The sequence below is a fragment of the Balaenoptera borealis genome, assembly GCF_965194805.1.
Source record: "Balaenoptera borealis genome assembly, chromosome: 10".
NCBI classification, from domain to species: Eukaryota; Metazoa; Chordata; class Mammalia; order Artiodactyla; family Balaenopteridae; genus Balaenoptera; species Balaenoptera borealis.
The window spans coordinates 110,277,318-110,298,393 of NC_138874.1; the positions used below are offsets into that span (position 1 = coordinate 110,277,318).

The 21,076-nt window shown below is 48.4% G+C and overlaps 1 long non-coding RNA gene across 3 annotated transcripts in view; it reads right to left on the reverse strand.

Annotated features, from left to right (window-relative positions):
- Nucleotides 1-21,076, reverse strand: part of LOC309635759 — a 150,199-nt gene that overhangs the window by 122,528 nt on the left and 6,595 nt on the right. For all 3 annotated transcript variants that reach the window (XR_014248995.1, XR_014248996.1, XR_014248997.1), the window contains exon 2: nt 16,144-16,298. This is a non-coding gene — a long non-coding RNA (uncharacterized lncRNA). The remainder of the gene's footprint in view (nt 1-16,143; nt 16,299-21,076) is intronic.

The following is a 21,076-nucleotide window of genomic DNA, read 5'->3' on the forward strand; positions in this document are numbered from 1 at the left end:
TGGAGGCTAAACAATACACTACTAAAAAACCAAGAGATCACTGAAGAAATCAAAGAGGAAATCAAAACATACCTAGAAACAAATGACAATGAAAACACGATGACCCAAAACCTATGGGATGCAGCAAAAGCAGTTCTAAGAGGGAAGTTTACAGCAATACAATCCCACCTCAAGAAACACGAAACATCTCAAATAAACAACCTAACCTTACACCTAAAGCAGTTAGACAAAGAAAAACAAAAAAACCCCAAAGTTAGCAGAAGGAAAGAAATCATAAAGATCAGATCAGAAATAAATGAAAAAGAAATGAAGGAAATGATAGCAAAGATCAATAAAACTTAAAGCTGGTTCTTTGAGAAGATAAACAAAATTGATAAACCATTAGCCAGACTCATCAAGAAAAAGAGGGAGAGGACTTAAATCAATAAAATTAGAAATGAAAAAGGAGAAGTTACAACAGACACCACAGAAATACAAAGCATCCTAAGAGACTACTACAAGCAACTCTATGCCAATAAAATAGACAACCTGGAAGAAATGGACAAATTCTTAGAAAAGTACAACCTTCCGAGACTGAACCAGGAAGAAATAGAAAATATAAACAGACCAATCACAAGCACTGAAATTGAGACTGTGATTAAAAATCTTCCAACAAACAAAAGCCCAGGACCAGATGGCTTCACAGGCGAATTCTATCAAACATTTAGAGAAGAGCTAACACCTATCCTTCTCAATCCCTTCCAAAATATAGCAGAGGGAGGAACACTCCCAAACTCATTCTACGAGGCCACCATCACCCTGATACCAAAACCAGACAAAGATGTCAAAAAGAAAGAAAACTACAGGACAATATCACTGATGAACATAGATGCAAAAATCCTCAACAAAATACTAGCAAACAGAATCCAGCAGCACAGTAAAAGGATCATACACCATGATCAAGTGGAGTTTATCCCAGGAATGCAAGGATTCTTCAATATATGCAAATCAATCAATGTGATAAACCATATTAACAAACTGAAGGAGAAAAACCACATGATCATCTCAATAGATGCAGAAAAAGCTTTCGACAAAATTCAACACCCATTTATGATTAAAAAAACTCTCCAGAAAGCAGACACAGAGGGAACTTACCTCAACATAATAAAGGCCATATATGACAAACCCACAGCCAACATCGTTCTCAATGGTGAAAAACTGAAACCATTTCCTCTAAGATCAGGAACAAGACAAGGTTGTCCACTCTCACCACTATTATTCAACATAGCTTTGGAAGTTTCAGCCACAGCAATCAGAGAAGAAAAAGAAATAAAAGGAATCCAAATTGGAAAAGAAGAAGTAAAGCTGTCACTGTATGCAGATACATAGTCAGAATCCTAAAGATACTACCAGAAAACTACTAGAGCTAATCAATGAATTTGGTAAAGTAGCAGGATACAAAATTAATGCACAGAAATCTCTTGCATTCCTATACACTAATGATGAAAAATCTGAAAGAGAAATTAAGGAAACACTCCCATTTACCACTGCAACAAAAAGAATAAAATACCTAGGAATAAGCCTACCTAAGGAAACAAAAGACCTGTATGCAGAAAACTATAAGACACTGATGAAAGAAATTAAAGATGATACAAACAAATGGAGAGATATACCATGTTCTTGGATTGGAAGAATCAACATTGTAAAAATGACTATATTACCCAAAGCAATCTACAGATTCAGTGCAATCCCTATCAAACTACCAATGGCATTTTTCACAGAACTAGAACAAAAAATTTCACAATTTGTGTGGAAATACAAAAGACCCCGAATAGCCAAAGCAATCTTGAGAAAAAAAAAACGGAGCTGGAGGAATCAGGCTCCTGGACTTCAGACTATACTACAAAGCTACAGTAATCAAGACAGTATGGTACTGGCACAAAAACAGAAATATAGATCAATGGAACAGGATAGAAAGCCCAGAGATAAACCCACGCACATATGGTCACCTTATTTTTGATAAAGGAGGCAAGAATATACAATGGAGAAAAGACAGCCTCTTCAATAAGTGGTGCTGGGAAAACTGGACAGCTACATGTAAAAGAATGAAATTAGAACACTCCCTAACACCATACACAAAAAGAAACTCAAAATGGATTAAAGACCTAAATGTAAGGCTAGACACTATAAAACTCTTAGAGAAAAACATAGGCAGAATACTCTATGACATAAATCACAGCAAGATCCTTTGTGACCCACCTCCTATAGAAATGGAAATAAAAACAAAAATAAACAAATGGGACCTAATGAAACTTTAAAGCTTTTGCACAGCAAAGGAAACCATAAACAAGACAAAAAGACAACCCTCAGAATGGGAGAAAATATTTGCAAATGAAGCAACTGACAAAGGATTAATCTCCAAAATTTACAAGCAGCTCATGCAGCTCAATATCAAAAAAACAAACAACCCAATCCAAAAATGGGCAGAAGACCTAAATAGACATTTCTCCAAAGAAGATAAACAAATAGCCAACAAACACATGAAAGGATGCTCAACATCACTAATCATTAGAGAAATGTAAATCAAAACTACAGTGAGGTATCACCTCACACCAGTCAGAATGGCCATCATCAAAAAATCTACAAACAATAAATGCTGAAGAGGGTGTGGAGAAAAGGGAACCCTCTTGCACTGTTGGTGGGAATGTAAATTGATACAGCCACTATGGAGAACAGTATGGAGGCTCCTTAAAAAACTAAAAATAGAGCTACCATACGACCCAGCAATCCCATTACTGGGCATATACCCTGAGAAAACCATAATTCAAAACAAGTCATGTACCACAATGTTCATTGCAGCTCTATTTACAATAGCCAGGACCTGGAAGCAACCTAAGTGTCCATTGACAGATGAATGTATAAAGAAGATGTGGCACATATATACAATGGAATATTAGCCACAAAAAGAAACGAAATTGAGTTATTTGTAGTGAGGTGGATGGACACAGAGACTGTCATACAGAGTGAAGTAAGTCAGAAAGAGAAAAACAAATACACATATATATGGAATCTAAAAAAAAAAAAAAATTGTTCTGAAGAACCTAGGGGCAGGACTGGAATAAAGACGTAGACATAGAGAATGGACTTGAGGACACAAGGAGGGGGAAGGGTAAGCTGGGACGAAGTGAGAGAGTGGCATGGACATATATACACTACCAAATGTAAAATAGATAGCTAGTGGGAAGCAGCCACATAGCACAGGTAGATCAGCTCGGTGCTTTGTGACCACCTAGAGGGGTGGGATAGGGAGGATGGGAGGGAGACGCAGGAGGGAGGAGATATGGGGTTATATGTATATGTATAGCTGATTCACTTTGTTATACAGCAACAACTAACACACCATTGTAAAGCAATTATACTCCAATAAAGATGTTAAAAAAAAAAAAAAAGAAGAAATGGGAGAGTTCAGTACAGCTGCCAGATACATAATCAACATACAGAAAGCAGCGTTTCTCTGTTCCAGCCAAAACTAGCTGGAAAAATGTAGCCAAAATATATTAGCATTTATCATAGCAATAAAAAATAGAAAGCATCTATGAATTAGCCTATTAGAGAATGCACAAAATCTCTATGGAGAAAATTTTGAATCTAGTAAAGGCACAAAAGGATATGTGAGGAAATAGGGAACTGTGTCCCATTCATGGATGGCACAACTTCACATCACCAAGGTTGATTCTCCTCAAGCTCATCTGAAAATTAATGATAATCCAATCAAAGTCACAGCAACACATTTTGAGGAACTTTACGGGTTGACTTGAAAATTCATATGAAAAATAAAGATTCATGAATGGCTAAAGATCAAAGATGTGGTATTGGCAAAGGAACAGATGAGACAATCAAAGAAACAGAATAGAAATTCCAGAATCATACCAAAATCATGTCAACGGCATCAAAACTCAGAGAGGAAAAGATGAATTATTTAGGAAATGATGCTGTAGATATTAACCTGCCATGTGAGGAAGATTTGGGCTCCTACCACATACAGACTATACTCCACATGGAGCACCCTGGGTCCAACATTCCTACAGCACCTTGACTCACTGGCTGCATTTATCACCTAAATATCATGTTGCCTATTTGACAGTCATTAGTATGGGAATCACAGTGCGTCTTATAATCTCAACATACATTTGCGATTTTTTTTTTTTTTTTTGGCCACACAGCATGTGGGATCTTAGTTCCCCGACCAGGGATTGAACCCACGCCCCCTGCACTGAAAGCGTGGAGTCTTAACCACTGGACCACCAGGGAAGTCCCCATTTGTGGTATTTTTTAACGTTTAATGCATATTAAGCCGCTACGCAATCCAAACTTTTCCTGCAAGGAACAGCGGTTGAAAGAAGCAAGTTCTAAATGAAAAGCAGATTCTTGAAATCCTCACACTGAATTAAGGAAGCAAATAATCAGGCTGCTTCAAAGGGAAGATAAGCTAGTGGAGCATTCGGCTGCTCAAAATGCAGAGGTAAACAACCCAAGATGAACAACTGCCATTGGTGCCAACACATTAGAATCCGGGAAGGAAGAAACAAAGGAAGTATAAGAAAACTATTTGCCCTGGATATTTACTTCCTCTAGAACTAGTGATAGTTTAGATTCTCAGTACAGGTTATGAAGAAAGAAAATAAACACTAAAGCTATTTCGATGCAACCATCAATGGTATTTGGAAAGTCTTCATATTGTACATAAAGACAAAACTGTAAAAATGAAAAATATTATATATATAATGTAATATCACATGATAATATAATACAATATAATATGGACACACATACATATTCCAAATAGTTTAAGGCCTGAAATATTAGCTTTAAATTCTAAAGCTAATTTTTTAAAAAAGAAAAAAAGCTTCATGGTCTCAACGTTGGCAACAGTTTCTTAAACAAGATGACAAAAGGATGAACTATGTGAAAAAAAATGACAGATTCAACTTCATCAAAATTAAAGATTTCTGTTCAATAAAGAATACCACCGACAAACTGAACAGATGAGTGACAGACTGGGGGAACTTTTTCTTCAAAGTCTGAAACTGATAAAAATTATTATGTAAATTATACAAGTAATTCCTACAAATCAGCGAGTGAGAGAGACTCAGCCCCTCAGGAAAATGAGCGAAGTATAAGCAGATGGTTAACAGGGGGGAGACAGCGTCTGCTGAGGAAATGAGGAGACCTCTGCCAGAGACTCGGGAACAAAGGAGACATCACCTCCAGCCATCTGATTCTCCAAAAACAGAAGGTCAAGTGACAGCAAGGGCAGCTGTGAGCTTGCAGAAGTGGGGCCCCGTCCAGCTGGGAGGCCAGGCTGCTGCAGGACGGTGGACAGCCAGGCAGTGTGTACCCGCCCACCATGCAGCAGCCCAGGACAGGCGTGGGGCTCCTGCAGATGCATCCCAGAGACATGCCGCAGGGCCACCAGGAGACATGGAGAAGGGCTTTCAGCACAGCATTATTCTCATCACAAAGAGGGGTAGGGCCCATTGCTCAGGAATGGAAAAGGGGTGTGTGTGTGTGTGTGTGTGTGTGTGTGTGTGTGTGTGTGTGTGTGTGTGTGTGTGACAGACAGAGAGACAGAGAGAGAGACAGAGTTGGCTCAGGCTTCTATAACAGAACACCAAAGACTGGGCAGCTCATAAAACAACAGACATGTACCTCTCACAGTCCTGGAGGCTGGGAAGTCCAAGATCAAGGTGACAGCAGATTCACAGTCGAGTGAAAGCCCACTTCCCGCTATTTTCTGGGTGTGACCTCACATGGCAGAAGGCATGATGGAGCTCTCTGGGGTCCCTTTTACAAGGGCACTAATCCCATTCATGAGGGCTCCACCCTCATGACCTAGTCACCTCCCAAAGACCCACCTCCAAATACCATCACCTTGGGCGTTAGAATTTTAAGATGTGAGGGTTTTTCTTTGCCAGGGGTGGGGGGGGGGGTCCACAAACATTCAGCCTATAGCATAAGTATACTCACATAATGAAAATTCCATACAGCCATGTAATGTACTGAACCAGACTTACGTATAGCAACAAGAACCGATCTCAAAAACTTAATGTCTGGCAAAAAAAAAAGTAAGAAAGACAATGAGATTTACGGGCCAATAGTATTTATGGAGATTTTAAAACACATGCAAAATGGCACTCTATCTATTTCAAAGAGTCACTTATATTTAAATAAATGTATAATGTATTGAAAGGGGATTGGGAGGATGTAAATTAAATGCACTAAAGTGGGTAGTATTGGGAGGAGGGAAATAGGAGTGAGGAGGGAAGATGAAAGGGGGAAATAATAAAGGAAATGAAACCAAGCACAGCCTGGCATAGGCCACCGGCAAAGCGAGCCAAGACCTCAGCTGGGTTCTGGGACACGTCAGTACTGGACATGTGTACGAGGACGGTGCCGGGGGCCTTTCTCCACCACAGGAATGGGGTCTGCAGAGGGACAGAGGAAGTCTGGATCTTACTTGAAGTCAGGTACAAGTTGCAGGACCTTCCTAGCCACCCCCTTCCATCCTTCTCCCCTCCGCCAGCCCCAGGCCAGCACCCTCGGCCTTTCCTCACCAATCACAGCTCAGACCCCAGGGCCCCTGCTTCAGCCGAGAGCACCTGCATTCTCTAACCACCTCTGAGGCCTCTGTCCTCTGGCCCAGCCACCCAACCCTCTACCCCTCAGCCAGAGATGCCAACCCAAGTGAGGAGACAGAGGCCGGAAGGTGAGCTAACTTCCAAGACCACGACGGCGGTCCCTGAACTGGGGGCCAGGGGTTCTGGGCTCTGCCCATGCCGCCTCGCAGCAAAGCCCCCAAAGAGTCCAGCACACACTGAGGGTGGGTCCTGGACGCCTCTGGGGCCATAGAGTCCAAGAAAGATGGCCCAGATAACACCCTGGTGACAGCCAGTCTCAGCTGCTGTCTGAACACTGCTGAGTGTTTTTTCTTGGTAATTAGATGTCAGCCTTGATAACTGTAGAGAATAGGAATGACTGTCCTCTATTTCACAGATTCCCAAGGGCGCTTAGACGGGGAGGGATGGACATAGACCCCCTGCAGCAGTAGCAGCAGCAACAAAACGCCAGAACCTTGTGGAAGGGGACACTGTCAGGGGGTGGCACTGGTTTACCATCCCTGCGATTATTAACTTTTTGAGGATGACAGTCTGAACAGTGAGGGCCTTCGGACAGGGGTGGAGTACCTCCCAGGGCACACCTGCTGAGGAAGCGCCCATGAATCCATGGCAGAAAGACGGGAATGATGGATGGAAGGGAGGGAGGGAGGGAAGGATAATAAATGGATGGAAGGAATGATGGATGGAAGGAAGGAAGGAGGAGCGATCACACAGGAGTACAAACAAACCCGGTCTCAAAGGCACACCCCCTGAGCAAGGCCCTTTGACAACACAGTATGTTTCATGCACGTGTCTGGTTATGAAATAAACCCATTTCATCAAAATATGGAGGAGCCGAGCACAAGCCCTAGGCTGACGGAGCAGGATGAGTGAGGATGCAGACTAGGACCTGAGCTCAGAGGAGACAGGAATGGACATGGCCGAGGGTCGTCGGTACTCTCGGCTGTGTCCACAGGAGACAAGAGCAAGGGGGTCACATTAGAAAGACCATCACCAGGAAGAAGTGAGAGAGTGGGAGGGAGGGCTGGGTGCCCGGAGCTGGTCGCCTGGCGTGGAGAGGCCAGCACATGGGTGTCCGGCGGCCTCCCCATCGCTCCCCTTTGCTGGCCCCTCCCCATCTCCCTGACCACTTAAAGATCCAAGTGTCAGGGGACTTAGTCCTTGGTCCTCTTCTCTTCTCCCTCCACACTCAATCTTGTCAATTTCATTCAGTTTCAAGACTTTAATGACATCTGTATATCGAAAATTCCCAGCCTGGATCTCTTTCCTGAACTCGTGTATCCAGCTGCCTACTCAACACATTTCTGCTTGGATGTCTAAGAGATATCTACGGCAGATAGAGACTGATGCATAACAAGCAGCCCAAAAGAGCAATGTCTTGTTTCCCATGATTCTTTTGGTCAGGAACTTGGGCAGGGCTCATCTGGGTGGTTCTTCCGTCCCATGTGATGTCAGCTGGAGTCACTTCCACGGCCACATTCATCTGGGAACTCATTTGGGGCTGGAACGTGGAAGAAGGTCCTTCTCACAGGTCTGGAAGTTGGTGTTGCCTGTCGGCCAGCTGTCCATGGGCTTCTCCTCCAGGAGTCTCTCCCAGCCTCCTTACAGCACAGCAACTGGGTTCCCAGAGAGCAGAACCAGAAGCTGCTGGGCCTCTTCAATGTGAGGCCAGGAACGGACACAGCATCATTTCCCCACACTCTACTGATCAAAGCAAGTTACAAAACTGACCCTAATTCCAGGACGGGGAAGGGGGAGAGAAATAATGGCCAAGTGGCATGGAGGACAGAAGGGAAAGTCTCTCTGGAGACTTTCTACCAGGACAAGCCAGAGCCCCTGGATGACATCTACTCCATCACAAAACCTGATGGCTTCATCCTAAGAATATATCCAGAATCTCACCGCTTCCCTCCAGCACCACTGCTCCCAGCCTCACCTGAGTCACCAGCATCTTTATCCTATTTCCCCACCAGCCTCCTGAGTGGTCTCCCTGTTTCTACCCTTGGACTCTCTTCCCAACAGCAGCCACCAAGTTGACCTTTCTGTACTTTAGGTCAGATAATGTCACTCTTCTGTCCAACCCTTCCTGTGCCTCCCTATTCCTCTCAGAGGGGAGCCAAAGCTCTCACAGTGGCCCCCCGGGGCCCTACACTCTCCGCAGGCCCCATGAGCACTCTGGCATCACTGCTCAGACTTGGTCTCTGACTACTGTGCCCCTCCCTCACTCCCCTCCAGCCAGCCCAGCCTTTCGTCTGGAGAGCACCCTGCAGCCCACAAAGCACCCTCTTAGCCGGGAGCAGCTACATAATTTGCAGGGCTCAGTGCAAAATGAAAATACAGGCCCTTGTTCCAAATGACTAAGAATTTTAAGACAGCAACAGGAGAGCATTAAGCCAAGGGCAAGGAAAAGGGGTAAAAGGTATTAAACAATGTAAATCAGAGCCCTTGGCCCTGGGAGCCCAAAAGTCCTGCCAGGACTCAGGGCAGAGCCCAGTAAGACTGGAGATGGGCGGCGGCACAGAGGCCCTAATTAGGGGCTTACACAAAACCTGTGAGTCAGGCCACCGCAAGCCCCAGCCCCACGTCAGGACAGACTTAATGGCCTGGGCTGGAGTCACCACCAACATAAAGTATCTTGTTCCCAGCAACTTTTACAAGGTGTTTATGGTCCCAGACAACATCAGGCTAATACTCGGCTTATGGGGCAGCTGCCCAGACAATGAGGGCAAAGAGGCGGGTCAGCACAGGGCCCTGGGATGATGGGCAGCAGGGCCAGGGGAACTGAGGCCCATTCACCCCCTCTGCAGGACTGGGGCCCCCACTTTGTTATCTTGCAGCCTCCCTCCCACTGCTCAGCCCTGCGAGGGACCTTCACCTCCACACACTGTGGGGGAGGCACACAGCATCGTAACCAGATTCCTGGGGTCTGGGAAGCCCACCATCACCGGTGTTTAAATGTAGCCCCAGTAAACACAAAAACCACTGGGGGCAGGGCCTCTGAGTCACTGCCCCCCAACAGCATCAAGGTCCCTGGGAATATCTTGGGTTCCCACAGCCCACCCCATTGCTTCAATCAGCCCACATGCTTCACAGCAATTAATCTGATATTCCATTTTTTCTAATCAAAGATGGCCATAACCAGCCTGGATGGGAGGGGACTTTGGGGGAGAATGGATACATGTATATATACATGGCTGAGTCGCTCTGCTGTGCACCTGAAACTATCACAACATTGTTAATCGGCTATACTTCAAAATAAAATAAAAAGTTAAAAAAACATAAATAAAAGATGGCCATAACAAGGGTCCAGTGTGCAGGAGCTAAGCCCTCACACTGATGTGATTCCAGCCAAAAGCAGAGGGAATTTGTACCTGGGTTCCTCTGTCTCAAGTAACTGTGGGATTTCCATGCTTTCCTTGTATGTAGCTACCATTTACTGAGAACTTAACATGTGCAAGACTCGAGGGAAGGGCTTCACATGAATGGTCTCATTCAGGCCTCACAGCATCTTGGGAAGTAAGCTTGTCATCCTCCAACCCGTGTCACGGGTAAGGAATCAGGTTCAGAATAGCCTGAAAACATATACTGGTAAGTGACAGGCCTGGAATTCCAACCCGGATCTGCAGAGGGTAACACTGGAATCCTTCCATCTCCCTGTCCAGGTTCACCCCTCCTGAGAAGCAACCATGGTTCCAACATTGGGAAGGAGCAGCCAACTCCACCTGGCACAGCCAAAGAGAGCTTCCTGGAGGAGGTGATATCCAAGTTGGGCTTAGAATGATGAGTAGGGTTTGGCTAACAGAGAGGAACAAAGAGAAGAGGGAGCATGCGTAGGGCCCCGAGCACAGCAGGCAAGAACCAGAGGCATCCCGGCACCTCAGTGCACGTCCTTGGAGGGTCTAAGCTTTGAGGTTCTGCCCTGTTGTTATTAGTAACGGTTACCACATAGCCAACGCTTACTATGTGCTTTATAGAAAAATGACTACTTTCCCCAGAAGACTGAGACCCAGGGACATGAAGAAACTCACGGACTGTGTGATCTCAGGTGAATCATGGAGCCAGGTCCACAACGCAGGTTCCCTTTGCAGACAGAATCTACACACTCAGTCTCCACGCAGAGAGCCTGTTCTGACAGGGGCTCACGGGAGCTGACAGGAACAGTGTTGGCATTGCAAGGGGGAGACCCTGGTTCCACTCTCGGCTCTGGCACTCACTTCTCAATCCTGGGCAATGACTTCACCTCTGGGCATCTCCATGAAAGGGGGCCCACAACCCCCTCTCCTTCTGCCTCCCAGGGCAGTGGAAGGATTGGAGCAGCCAGACCATGGAAACAATTTTCTGGCTACGATAGGCCAAATTACAGCCCCAAGGTTCTTCAATCCTATTCCCCAGAATGGTGAATTTGTCCCTTTCCATGGTAAAAGGGACTTTACAGATGCAATTAATTAATAGTCTAGAGATGGGAGATTATCCTGGATTATCCGATGGGCTAAATGAAATCACGAAGGTCCTTATCAGAGGGAGGCAGGAGGGTCAGAGTCAGAGAAGGAATGACAGGAGCAGAGGTCAGAGTGACAGGCTTTGAAAACAGGGGGAAAAGAGCCACCATCCAAGGGATGCAGGCAGCCTCAAGAAGCTGGAAAGGGCAAGGTAATGGATGCCCTCCTAGAACCTCCAGTAAGGAATCAGCCTGCCGGCACCTAGCTTCTACCACACTGAGGTCCCCTTCAGTCTTCTGAACTACAAAACTGTAACTTAATAAATTTGTGTTGTGTTAAGCCACCGAGTTTGTGGTAATTTGTTACAGCAGCAAGAAGAAAATGATACACCGGATCTCATACCCCACTCACTCGGGAGTGATTCCAGCTTGGACTCTGCACCCACAAAATTTTACAAAAGTGTCTCTTTTGGTCAGAAAAAAATGATTCCAACTGCTGTTCCTTAAGTTAGAAAACAGGCTTCAGATAATTCCATTCTACTTCCCATGGAGAGTTAAAATAAAAATTTTTTTAAAGGAGCTGAAAGATATGTAATTACATTAAACAGCACCAGTGTCTTCCTACTGCCCCCAAATGAAATACATTTTCTTCTCCAAGGGTGATTCTGAGGTGTTTTCTGACAAAACCAGACCTGTTTGGATGGTGTCTGCTGCCTGTCACCAAGTAAGCTCCTCTGCCCGTGGATACCACGGCCAGACTGAAATAACAGTGCTGAGAAAAGGCACATTTCTGACCAAGCAGAGGCCCTGGCAGAGTTGGAGGGGTGGAGGTTTTAGGCAGGGAGATTTCCAAGAGCTATGAATATAACAAGTCAACTTTGTGGGCAGGGGGATATGGCCATAATTTATTAATAAGCCTAATGAAAATGCACGGGAGTGGGGGGAAGGCAGAGCCACAGAGACGCTGCCCCAACTCCCACACAATACAAAACAGAGTCGGTGGATGGTCCTGGACCAGGGTGGGCATCGGTCCTTCGCTGTGGAGTCTGCCCTCCTCCACTCTGGCCCAAGCAGAGATGGACTGGGTCAGCAGAGCCCAGACAGTTCTGACTGCATCCTGCCGCCCACCAACCCTGCCATGGAAGAGAGGCCAAAACAGGAGGACCAAAGACGGACCAGAGGACCCGAGCTTCTAGTCTCTGCCGGGAGCCCAGGAGAGTTGCTGCCCATCTCTGGGCCTCAGATTCCCCAGCCAGAGCCAGAGCCTGCTGGACTAGAGGACCCATTCTGAGGGTCCCGGCCTCCTCATCCAGCTCCTCAAGCTCAAGTCTGGCTCCATCTTCAACTTCTCTCTCCCACTGCCTTCCCAGATGTGGCCCAGCTCCAGCCAGAGCATCTGCCAAATTCTAAAAAAAGAAGCTCCTTTCCCATTGCTCCCTAATCTCCCAGAGGTCTCCTGGAACTTGACCTCATTTCTTGATATTATAGGGCCAATGGATCATCTATTCTTAACTCTCTCCTTCCCTGAGCTTAGCTCCCCTTTCTCTTTTCTTTTCAGATCTCTACCCTCCATCTTGGTTTAGGACCCCAAAGACAGCCCAGAGAGAAGGACTTGGATGCAGGTGGTTTATTTTGGAGGTGGTCCCAGGAAGCACAGGGAAGATATGGGGAAAGCCAGAGTGCTATGAGTTGAATTATGTCCCCCAAAACGATATGTTGAAGTCCTAATCCCTGGTATCTATAAATGTGATCTTATTTGGAAATGGGGTATTTGTAATGAAGGGAAAAGGTCTTTACATGTAATTTAGTTGTAAGTTAAGAGGAGGACACACTGCAATAAGATGCGCCCTTAATCCCATATGACAGGAGTCCTTAGAAGGAGAAGAGATGCAGAGACAGACACACACAGAAAGAAGAATACCATGTGAAGGCACAGACACACAGAGGGAAGACAGCCACGTGAAGACAGAGGCAGAGATTACAATGATGCAGCTGCAAGCCAAGGAACACCAAGCATTACCACCAGCCACCAGAAACCAGAAGAGAAAGCTTGCCTGACACCTTGAATTTGGACTTCTGCCCACCAGAACTGTAAGAAAATAAGTTTCTGTTGTCCTAAGCCACCCAGTTTGTGATAGCTTGTTACAGTACCCATAGGAGACCAAATATATATATAGCATATATATATAAAACACATATATATTTAGATAATTCTTTTCGGCCACTCAGCATCTCTGTATGCCCCTTCCTGGCTTCATGTAGTTGGAGGGAGGCAGGGACCCCATCCCATTACAGAGGCTGAAATGCCAGAGACCTGCCTTCCCAGCCTCCCTTGCAGCCAGGGGAACAGGCATCTGATAAGGGTTCTGCCAGTTAGGTACACATGGGAGCCAGTGACAGAAAGAGTCTGAGGCTGTGTGGACGCCATGCTGGGGAGGTTGGGGGCAGCAGAGATACCCACATGTTCTAGAGGCTTCCAGGGTTCTATTCAGGCAGCAATGGCCAGCTCATTCACTCTGGGGTCACCAGCACGCGTGGAGGTGTCAGTTCCCACTGGAGGTCTCACGTGTCTCCCTGGGGCAGCTCTGCCCATTGATTTTGAACATTTTTTCTGGCTGCACAGCCTCCAAACCTAGTTGTCTGACCTGTACAGAGCTGTGTGCTGCTCGATACCCTTCAATACATTTGTTTTGCTTTAATGAGCAGAATTAGCTTCAGCTGCTTGCAGCTGAGCTCCATGGTTGATGCAATTTCATGCACACAGTTCTTCTGACTTTTGCTTGCGGCCCCTCTGGCTCTAGGATTCTGGTGGGAGGCTTTGGGAGTGGGCGGGGACTGATCCCTGCAGGCTAGGTGCTGTCGTAAGCATTCTATGTGCTTTCTTATTTATGACAACTCTGTTTCATGGACAAGATTATTGCTCAGTTTTAGAAATGAGGTGACTGAGGCTCAGAGAAGGTTTGCAACTTGCCAAAGGCAGCACAGCTCGAAAGGATGGAAGCAGGATGTGCTCGGGGTTTGTCTGACTCTAAATCCTCGGCTGTTCTGCCATGAAACCCCCTTGGGAGTGAGGGGTAACTTCCGGCTGGGAGTCCTCCCTAAAAATAATTTCCCCTGCTGGTACCTGGATACTTCCTGTGGAACACCGTGAGATGTCACACCAGAAGCACATTCTAAATTATTTTGGGCCCTGCATCATGCGGGTTACATTTTAAGATCATCGGGTTGGCTGCATTGAGGACACTTTCTAAGCAAATACGAGTTGCACGTACCTATGAGGAAAGGTCCTGTGTGGGAAAAGAAGTCCCATGAGTGGAGCATCTCCTAGTCCGGGGACTTGGAGAAGCAAATCACCCCCTTGCTCAACAAAGCAGCAGCCTGGGCACTGACAGACACTCCGATGGCACTGCTGGGTCCCTTCCTGGGGCAAGGTCAGGGTGACAAAGGGAAGACTGGTGCAAATAGGCTGAGTTCACCGAGCTCCCGTCAGGACTGAGACGGGGAAGAGCCTTTGGGGTTTCAGCAACTATGTCAGAAGGGGGTGGGGTTGGGGTGAGGGTGCAGGAAGCTCAGGCCAAGGCAGTGGCTCCAAGGACTCAGCACGGTTCTGGAACTTCCATTTGGGAGCTGGACTTGTTACTCCGTTCCTGGAGTGTCCAGCGTGAAACTCTTCAATGAAAGGCCTGTGGGAAAGTGGAGGCCTGTGCCACGTGCTACAGCTGGTCTGGCAGAAGAGGGACCCTGAAGGGAGAAGGCTGGCATACTGAGATGCTAAAGGCATTGGTGAAGAAGGGGGGCCCTGGGTGGGTAGAGGTAGGGGGTACACTGGGGCCTGAAAAGTTGGGTGCTGTGGGGCTTAGCAGCCTGAAGACTTGTGTATTCCCCTAGGGGGCTGCCCATTTCCTGGGCCAGTGGAAGGCAGGCAGCTCTGAGATCGGAGAGCTCTGGGTAGAGCAGAGGCAGCTGGTCTCTGCTCATGCTCTGTCACCCACTAGCGGTGAGACCAGGAACAAGTCAGCACCCATTGGCTGGCTCCTCCCCTCCTCTAACCTGGAACACGGCGAAGACTGACCCCAAGCAACACACTGAGTTTCTTAATTGGGGGCAAACATCCTATTATTTCCTGTGTTAACACTGTTATCAGTATTAGTTCCTCGTCCTCCCTAAGGCTCACCTTCCTGAAACAGTCCAGTTTCTTCCCCCTGAAAGGGAAATTGAGAGGCCACTTCCTATAACAAGACGGATCGCATGTGATCCGAGCTCATGTGACCTAACGGGTAGAAAATGGAAACTGAGACCCCAGCCTTTCTCCCCCTACCGGTTATCCCACGTGATGTTACAGACTTGTGAACCTGGGTATAAAGGTTTGTTTGTTTGTTTGTTTGTTTGTTTTTATTCCCCGTGCTCCAGCCCCCACCCACTCTTGAGGGTTTGGAGGTGGGTGTCTTTCCCAGCCCCCCAACCCCTGCAAGGGTTCTTCACAGAGGCTACACCTGAGTGTTCTCTCAAGCACAAAGCCCCTAGAGACCAACCCTGGCAGCCTGTGGCTCCGCCCCCCTCTCTGGGAAGACTGTGGCTCCGCCCCCCCAAGGCTGTGGCCCCGCCCCCTCTCTGGGAAGACTGTGGCTCCGCCCCCCAAGGCTGTGGCCCCGCCCCCTCTCTGGGAAGACTGTGACTCTGCCCCTCTCTCTGGGGTGGCTCTGGCTCTCCTGGGACAGAGAAGGGGCTCCCTGCCAGGCTGTGTGCTTATCTCAGAGGGCCTGGCAGCTGGCACCAAGTAGCACCCCAATGCTGTGCCCTCTTTTGAGGTGAAGACCACACGTGGGGGGGGCCCTCTAGTCTTTGGGACCTCCCCTCACGACTGCCTTTCCTTTCTGAGCTCTTTTCTCCCTGTTCTTCCTCCTCAGCACCACCCTCCTCCCTTTTCCTGAGTCTGATGAGTGTTCATGGCGATTGGCCCAAGGCCCAGCTCTGGCTCTGGGAGCTGACAGTTCTGAGGAAATGGAGAAGGGGGGGTGGGTAAGAAGATGGTGTTGGGGAGCATCCTACCTCTCCGGCTTCCTTCCTGAAGAGGCTGGAGACTCCCAGCCGGAGAAGGAGAACGTCCTCGCCGGCAGACTGTGGGCCCCTCGTGGCCAGTGCTGAGTGGGCATCGGGCAGGCGTGATGTTGGCCTGGTAGTTTCCCAGGCCTCTGCTTCTGCATCTTTAAAGTGAACACAAGAATTATATGATAAATACAAATATATGATTTATTATCATAAAATTACATGATTATCAGTACATATCATATACATATATATTATACATATGTGATAGGGATTTGTCGTTGCCCAGCTGTGGGAGCTGATTAAACCGTCTCTGGGAAGCTGTCCCTTCTCCATCTGGTGCCACAGCCTGAAGTCGGCCATCAGGAAGGGAAGGTGGACGTGAGGTGGGGAAGGTCAAGGAAAACAGAATGAGCAGAGCCCACAGGATGGACCAGAACAAGCTTGGATGATGGGGGTGTCCTGCACTCTGGTGCCCTTCATCACAGAGCTAAACACGCCCCGGGCCCAGAAGTCACAGAGGCTGAAGGAGGAGACCTGGCAGCCCCTGCCAGCCAGGTGAGCCTAGAGGTGAGCAATGATGTTTGTGAGCGGCCAGGGTGCCTTGCACTCCAGTCTCCCAGATGGAAAGGAATACGGCTGCTACTTCATGTCTGCCTTCAAAATCTCATGCAAAGCATCGCTTGCAGCTTTAGTTCCATGAACCTGGAACGATGTAGGGAAGGCCATTCCAGCTAACGCATCCACCCCACACAGATGTCCGCTACCCTCGGAGACCTCAGGTCACCTGGGACACTGTGGCACCGCCCTAATGGACAAGGGTGACCAGAAGTGGGCCACAGGGACACTCTGCCCCGGGGTGGAGGCTAGCTCTCCAGGCTAGATACCCCCTTTCCTCAAGATAGGTTTTCTTTAGAGACATAATGAACCTACCCCAAGCCTAGAACCATATTAGGGCTACATTGAGCCCCCCAACAGTTCTCCCCAACTTGTAATCTTGGGCATCTGGGATTGGGGACTTGGTGTCCAGCCTCCTCCCAGAGGTCCCTGTCTCCCTATATGCCTCCTCTCCGGGAGGCTCAAGATTCATGCCCCAGCTGGGTGCCAGCCTGCCCTACATCTGCATAACTAAGGGAGACCATGGATGGGACTCTTCAGGTAAACACAGCAAATGAACTTCTGCCTTCCCAGATGCTGTGTTACCTACGGTGTTGCAGTTTTGGAAAGAAGAGTTATGTGGGTGCGTAGACAGAAAACCTACAAGGAAAGGCGCTAACACACCATCAGGAGCTCTCTCTGAGAGGTGGGGGCATGGATGATTCTTCCACCCTCCTGGGGGGTTTTTTCTTTTTTCCTGTATTGTTTTTCAATGAGCATACACGACCTTTATAATAAAAAAGAACAAATACAACATAGTCAGGTTTTCCCTCCCTCGTCCACTCAGAGGAGATCCACTCACTTAACAGGTGAAACCGGCAGGGAGAGCTCGGGGCAGAGCTGAGCCACACGCATGCATGCCGCCTGCCTGGCATCAAAGAAACATTCCATGGCCAAGCAAGGCCGCTTAGCCTTTCAGACACCGAGGGCATAACTGAAGCATGAAACTAACCAGGCTTAGTCATCCATCTCTGGTCTCCTCGACAGTTTGCCAACTGTCAGCAGAAATCACAGGGTAGGGAGCTGGCGGCGGACCCGTATGATAACGCAGGCGAGATTTGCCAAGGCGCAAGAAGAGAGGGACTTGCCCCCTTTAAGTATCAAACATCCCAGGGGCTGTGTGTAATCAGCTCCCTGGCCACTCCAAGGGTGGTAGGAGTCCTAGCCCAACACAAAGACTGTCTCAGAGGAAAGCAAGTTGATGAGAAAGCCTTGCAGAAAGCGACGGGCCCTCCCAAGGAGGCAGATACTCAGTCAAAAGCATCTCTGGTTTGATGCAGCTTCCCTCCCGGTCCCTTCAACTCCAAATCACCACCTGGGAGAGCAGTGCTGGACCACCTCACTTCATGGATACGGAGCCACATGTGAACGTGCACCCGACGGTCGGGGACCAAACTTGGTTTCCTATAGCTCAGAGCACGTGCTCCACTCTAAGGGCCAGAGAAGCAGCAGGTACCCAGGAAGGCTGATGATTTAGTATCTTCTGATTGGTATTCTTGATATATGTGTTCACGTCTATTTGTTGAGTGCAGGGAAGGAACCAACACTTACTACACTGTGTGCAAAATAGAGAACGTCTCTGCATGTGACTTTCCAACCCAGACACTACCTTGGAAGCAGCTGAAAGGCTGCTCACTTCTCTCTAACTCCCAAACCCAAGTTTACATTTTGCCAGTTAGGTTTGTTTTCTGGGACGCTGTTGTGCCCTCTATATGCGTGGCCTGGGCAGTTGTCAGCTGGTGTGCCCTTTAATCAGCTCTGCCTGCTCTGTGGCCAAGAGGAAGCACCCACATCCCACCAGCAAGCCTATGGGCCTGACCCCCTTTCCTTCACCAAGCACACTCCTGCCCAGGCTACAGGGCCCCATTTAAATGCCACCTTCTCCATGCACCTGCCCCAGCACCCCAGCTGCTCCAGTTCCCTCTGATGCCCCAGCTCCTCCGTGCTCCTCTCCTGACATCACAGCTCCTCCAGGCACCTGCCCTGACGCTGCAGCTCCTCCCCTGATGCCTGAGCTCCTCCCCTGACACTTCCAGCTCCTCTACGCTCCTTCCGCTGTGCTCCTTCCTCTATGTTCCTTCCCTCTGTGCTCCTCTATGCCCCAGCTCCTCTTCCATCCTGACTTGCATGGTTTATTTTTGGCCACACCATGCAGCATGGGGGATCCTAGTTCCCCGACCAGGGATCGAACCTGCGCCTCCTGCATTGGAAGCACGGAGTCCCAACCACTGGACCGCCAGGGAAGTCCCCTGACTTGCGTGCATTTTATTGTTTTGGTCTCTCCCTCCCCATGACCGTGAGATGCCATCTGTCTTCTCGTAGTCCTTGCCCGCTGGCCCCTGGCACTGTTCCTGGCTCTGTAAAAGCACCATACAAACTCTGGTTGAAAGTGAAATCGTTGATCAATTTCTTAAATTAATCCAACTCAAGCTTTTCTTGGCAGTTGTCTGTAAATTGATTCAAGGTGCCCGGCTGGGGCGGCGGCAGGTGTGCAGAGGAAATCAAGGGATCCAGCCTCTCCCCTTCCTCTAAAAACCTTCCAGACTCTGATTCTTCTGTTTTTCCTTCACACGTGTACATGCTCGGGGGAGCAGATTTCCGAGCCTGGATAAACATGCCTTTGCTTGTGAACATCAATGTTGTAAGCACCATAAATCACTAGAAACAAGAGACACCTCTCACGGTGGAGGGCGGGAACTGCTTTCCCAAGCACTATCGGAAAGGCAGCGACACCCATAACGCCACCCGTCAGAGCCCACAGGGAAATCAAAGCTCTTTCTACTGAGGATCCTGTTTAATTGATGCACTGCATTCACTAGGGATTAGGGCTGTGATGAATGCAGACCGGAGAGACCTGAAGACACTGCGGGTCACACGGCCAGCGGTGTCAGAGCAGGACAGGCACCCAAGGGTGAAGATCAGCCCCACCTGAGATCACAACTGCAGGCGGCAACACACGGCCCACCCTCCCAGCAACCCCCAAGCCTGTCGCTCTCTCTGTGTCCTTCAAAGAACCAGAAGCCTAATCCGCCATCTACCCCTGCTGGGCACCTCTAAGCAGGACAGATAAACGGTGCAAAGCTAAGGGGAGCGTCCTGGCCTCTGGGGGGTGCTTTCTGTGGTACCCGGCTCAGCAGCCCCTGCCTCGCTCACAGCGGGTACTCAGTAAAGTCTGCCGAATTATGGATGCTAAACTCCCAGTGCTGGCAGTGGGGCAGCAACAGAACACATAATCACAACCGCATGGTCTGATTCAGTCCCAGGAAAAGAAATGTGTCAGCAGCTGTCGGGCATGAAATCATTCATTATTCAGTGGGCGGACGATGCTTCTCTGCATCTCATCACTGACCAAAACTTCTGGGTCTGATCATCGAAACTTTGTTCCAAGGGATCTCAACCCAGCTGTGGCATCAGAGGCACCTGGAAGTCTGTTAAAAAGATGCATGCGGTGGACCCACCCAGACTGGGTACGGGTGCCGTGAAGGCTCCTCCCACGTGTCTCGAGAAGCCTCCAAAGACAGAGGACCACTGGGTCTGCAGAAGAGCTGTGGGGTGGGGGTGAGGGGACACTCCCCCAGCTGCCACTGGAATCTTCTGAAGTTGACGCTGGGCACTTCATAGAATCTCTTTTCAGAATCTCAGCTTCCTCATCTGTAAAACAGATGTAATAAAACCCTGTGCCCCTCTAACCACATAGGCCCACCAAGGTACAGGGACCCACTCTGCTGACCTTATAAAGCAGCTACCTGCGAGAATATTATTTATGTTAACAAGCATGGCTTTGCTCCATGACACTCAGATTCGAGAAACATCTCATTTGATAATTTTTCTACATAAAATTAAACCTAGTTGAGGCCCGTGACAAACCCAGACCTGGCCACCTAGCCTGCCCAGCCCAGGTCAGACCTGGCTGAGTGCCACAGTCCCGACTCAGGTATGTCCCATGAACAGCTGAGTTAGCTGGACGCTGTAATCTCAGCCCACACCTCACGCACGCAGCAAGCCCCCTCTAGCCAGCCCGTGGTATCGCTGGCCATCACCCTGCGACCCTGCGATCCTGATAAGGGACAGACACAGTTCAAGGCGTTTGGGCTTTGGAAAACCTACCTTACTTTTCCTCTCCCAAACCTCAGCCCCCAGCACCTGGTCTCTGGGCTAGATTGCTCCCCCCTTGACAGTAAAACATTGCCACTCAGCATTCAAACTCAGGAGGGCTGGGGTTTTTTCCAACACCTCACTCACCAGGGTTGACCAGACCCCCAAAATTAGTAGCACTGGG